This window comes from Nicotiana sylvestris, chromosome 6 (genome assembly GCF_000393655.2).
Source record: "Nicotiana sylvestris chromosome 6, ASM39365v2, whole genome shotgun sequence".
NCBI classification, from domain to species: domain Eukaryota; kingdom Viridiplantae; phylum Streptophyta; class Magnoliopsida; order Solanales; family Solanaceae; genus Nicotiana; species Nicotiana sylvestris.
The window spans coordinates 204,020,152-204,024,889 of NC_091062.1; the positions used below are offsets into that span (position 1 = coordinate 204,020,152).

The 4,738-nt window shown below is 34.4% G+C and overlaps 1 pseudogene; it reads right to left on the minus strand.

The window, feature by feature from the left end:
* Nucleotides 1–225: 225 nt before the first annotated feature.
* Nucleotides 226–4,163, minus strand: LOC104232415 (signal recognition particle subunit SRP54 2-like; annotated as a pseudogene).
* Between the last annotated feature and the right edge of the window lie 575 nt (nucleotides 4,164–4,738).

A 4,738-nucleotide genomic window follows, 5' to 3' on the forward strand; every position in this document is an offset into this window, starting at 1 on the left:
GCAACACTTCCTTGGTGGAAGAGTTCTAGTTGATTTCAACTTCTAGCTCCTTCCCTATCTTGTATAGTGTTCTCTTTGATTAAGGAGTCATTTTCCTTATCAATTATGCAACCTTTTTGATCAGGAGATATTAAATACACCAAGTTAAGCTTATCTCCTTCACGTGCAACCCACACGCTCGAATCTGCCCGTTTTTGTGCACCTGAGGGATGAACCAGAGTTCCTTTGTCAGTCTTCAAAACTAACCTTTATTGGATCAACACACCAGTTCCAATAAATGTAACGAGACTTTTTGTTGCAGCAACTCTGCACATCAGAAGAGAAACAGAAAAAATACATCTTGTTTATTCCCAGAAAGAGAGACCACAATATTTCATTCCATAGAAAAGTATTCGAGTCGTGATTATATTACTGTAAAAGAAAAGGATCAATTTTAAATCTCACAACTTACACAACGTCTTAATTATTCCTCATGCTAATTGCATTACTTATTCAAGGCAAGCAGTTTAACTTTTTTTTTCGCATACAAATTGCGTTACTAGTTACCCGGGAATTTCTTAGTGTTAGACAAATGATAATCATTTTCCGTGGGAAATCTTTAAGGATCTAGGATATCCCTCCGATCCAATTCGGATGCATTCTATTAACTCAAAAAACAACTAAATTAACAACCTGCCCCATTTGAATAGACATGGCCTGAAATTGTAAGGTATAAAATAGCAATACATGTTTGGTAATATTTACTATCAGAAGGAAAACTTAGGTCTAAAACCAGAGCACGGGGAACTTACGCACTAAGTGCACCACCTCCTTTTGCATGGCCATCCATCTTAGTAACTATCACAGCTCCAACTGCAACACTTTGCTTAAATGCTAGAGCTTGATCAAAGGCGGCTTGACCAATACTACTATCCATAACAAATATCACAAGATCTGGTTTCTGGCAAATAAAATTGTAAGATGAGCATTTCATTCAAGGTAACAATATACTGGAGGATAAAATCATAAGGTAGATAAGAAAATTAGCAATTCACATGCAAAAGAGACAATTTACTAAAGTATTGTAGAACATACTATTACTTCCGATACTTGTCGCATCTCTTCAAAAAGAGCTGCTTCTTGTCTGTGGCGACCATTAGTGTCAACTATAATTAGATCACACTTTCCCTTTTAAATGTTTCTACTCCGTCGACTGCTACTTTCACAGGGTCTGACTCAGCATAGCTGTTGCAAAAAGCTTCATTCAATTAAAAAGATGGTTTCTTCTGTTGATTAAAACAATAAACGGAAGTGCAAATTACATAAATTTAACAAGTAGAAGTTTGGACCTGGTCAACATGCAACAACAACTGATTACTTTTTTGTTTCTTTTGAACAAGTGCCAGTATAGCTAATTGCTTAACCCATTCAAGAAAATAAATTAGGATTTACTTCTTCTCTTTTCCCATGATGTCGTAGTGGGGGAATGGGTTAAATACAGCGGGCGAAAAAGTTCAAAAAACTGAGAGAAATCATTGATTTCTCATTAGGAGAGAAGGAAGAGCTCTTGAGCAAAGTAATTCAAGGACATTCTATTAAAGCAGGCAACCTATGTATATACAGACTTATCAGCAAAATGACTTCTGCTGCTACAAATTAAGGAAGAAAAAGAGCAAAGGTTTTCTTTAATCTTAATATAGGCAATGCTCTACCAAATTAAAAGAAGCAATTTGATAAGCAGATCATCAACAGTGAATTGTACCTTTTTATTATTTCTATTTTACTATTTATGATTACATACAATGCATGACTAGCATTAGCAAAGTCCATATACTTTTCTCTATAAGTTATAAAATGCTGCTCAGACTTCATCCTCTAATTTCCTTATTAAAATGTACTTTACATTTGTGATTCTTATACACACTTATGACATCGTTTAGACGTTTGGAGATTAAATTAATTAAATAAAAATGGAGAATCTCAGCTTCTTCTCAATGAAAAAAGGACAGGGAACCATCATCAGGATCAACATCATCAGATTTTAGCTGCATCAAATATCTAAAAAAAAATTGAAAGAAGATGACACTTAATATATTGGGAAGAGGATATGCCTTCCATAAAAAAGGTATTTTAGCTTTTGTAGCATTCTGCTTCAATTGATCGAATGCTCCGGCTGTGAATGTGTCTGCACACACTAAAGCTGGGTTCCAACCCTTTTGCTTGTGGTAGTAAGCATATTTTTTACAAGTTGTTGTTTTTCCAGATCCTGTGGTAAAACAAAAGAATATAAATATTACTGCAACTGTCTTTATTCGGTGGAAAAGAAAAAGGAATGGGGTTTGCATTATGTATAATTGCAACAAAATTTCCTATTGCAACTCACCTTGCAATCCAACAAACATGACAACACTGGTTTCCCTCCTTTTTGGTGTAAAAGAAGGCCTCCCGGGATCCAATATCTTGCAGAGTTCATTAAATACAGCCTACATTGATGAACAAACCGCTTTAAGTTAAAGAGGAATATGGTGAGGGCAAAAAGAATTGAAATGATTTACTTTTGATAACTATTTCGCATGACAAATCAGGAAAATGCCAACTAGAGACTTGGGTACAACAACAGCAGACCAACAGACCCGACCGAGTATATTTCCACAGCGTGGGGTCTGGGGAAGATGGGGTATGAAGAAGGTAGTGTGTACGCAGACCTTAAAAGGAAAGACTGTTTCAACTAGAGACTTGGGTATTACCAACAAAAAAAAGGAAAGAAAGTATGAAAAGAGATCATGTGACAAGACTCCCAAATAAGTTGCTCTACACTAAAAGAAAGAACAACAGCCGTCTAGGTACTCAATCTGTATAAAAATTGACATAAGTCTACAAGTTTTTCCATCAAAATCAAACAAGAATGTAATGTCACACGAAAGTTAATCCTAATTTTCAATCTACAGACATTCCTATATACATCACCAGAGGAAAGTCCATGATAAGATCACCACTCAAAAACTTACCAACTCAAGACATTATTTTCAATCACATGAAAGCGGCAATATAGACTTCAAAAATAGGTTATTTTACACTAAAGAAAGAACCACAGCTGTATAGGTCCTCAACCTGGATAAAACTTAACATAAGTCTACAAGGTTTTCCTTCAAAATTAAACAAGAATGTAATGTCACAAGAAATTTCATTCTAATTTTCATTTTAGAGGACTGTCTTCCTATAACAAGTGCACTCTCTGTCTATATCCACTCATACATCACCAGAGCAAAATCCATGATAAAGTCACACTAAAAAACTTACCAATATTAGACATGTTCATCAGTTCATCTCTATACAGAGGCAAATCCAGAATTTAAACTTTATGGATTTAGATTCGCAATTCTACCACATCTCATATAATATAATGGGTTCAAAATTTATTATTTGTATATATTTAATATTTTTTTTGGTCAAAAATACAGGGAATGAGTGAAAGCTATGGGTTATGTTGAACCCATAGCTTTTACACTGGATACGCCTCTGTCTCTATGCTTTAGTACCTCAATATTAATAGGCTTAAATGGATATCTACCAAAGTCCAAAGTAAACGAAGAGTAATATAATTAGTGCTAACACGCATATATGCAAAGTTCAGTTTTCTTCTATTGAATAGTGCAAACCATTTTTTTGGTATAACCATCTAGCATCCGTAACCCACTTGCTCGACTAATTCAGATTCGCATAGGGCCCATTAAAAGGGGAAACACTTCCTATCAAGGATTTTCCCTTTCTAGGCTTCAACCCCATACCTCTAGTCAAAGGTGAAGGAACCCATCCATCCCACCACATTCTTTCGCGGTGCAAACCATTATTTCTATGAGAAGGACATTATATTTGTTTATTTTGGTATAATTAAATTGTATTAATCATCGAAAATGTTAATGCTGTAATTTATTTTATGTTTGCAACACACTGTAATTATTCTTAATAGTACTTGAAACCAAAATCTTCTACAATTTGCATGCTCAAATATCCACATTAGAAATATGTGATATGCAAATCAAAAAGAAATATGCAAACCTGTTGGATGATCTTGCGTTTGTTCATTGAGGCAATCGTTGAGGACCTTCTCATCAACGATTGTAGCATTGCACATCTGTTGTAGAGCACGCGATATGCTCCCACCTAACTTAGCCAACACCATCTTGAACTTGATGAAGAAGAAAAAGATTGATAAATTGATTAGAACAGAGGATTTATAATGAAGTTTCGTCGTGATCGCGAATTGATTTGGGCTACAGTAATGGTTTACGAAAATTTGACACATGCAAGGTCTTTATAAATTGACGTGAGGAGTCCAACTGAAAATGGAATAAGCGGGATGATGAATCCGTTTGGCCATAAATCTTTTCATTTTTTTCATTTTTTTCCGGAACCATGAAATTTTAAAAAATTATTTTTCACAATTTTCACTCCAAAACACTCTTAAAAGTTCAAAAGCAACTCCAAATGATATTTATGTCCAAACACAACTCCAATTTTTAAATACTATTTTCAATTTAAAAAAAAAATCAAAATTTTCCGAAATTTCCAAATTCTTACTATGTTTTATACACCCACCTAGTACCTTCCCGGCGACAATGTTTTTCTTATGAGTTTAGTTAGATGCACAATGGTACAAAGATTCATTAGTATAAAATAATTATGGTATTGTTGAAAAAAATTACCTTAGAAAAAAGTCACATCATGTTGTAGACAATAAATTGCGTCGAGAAAAATA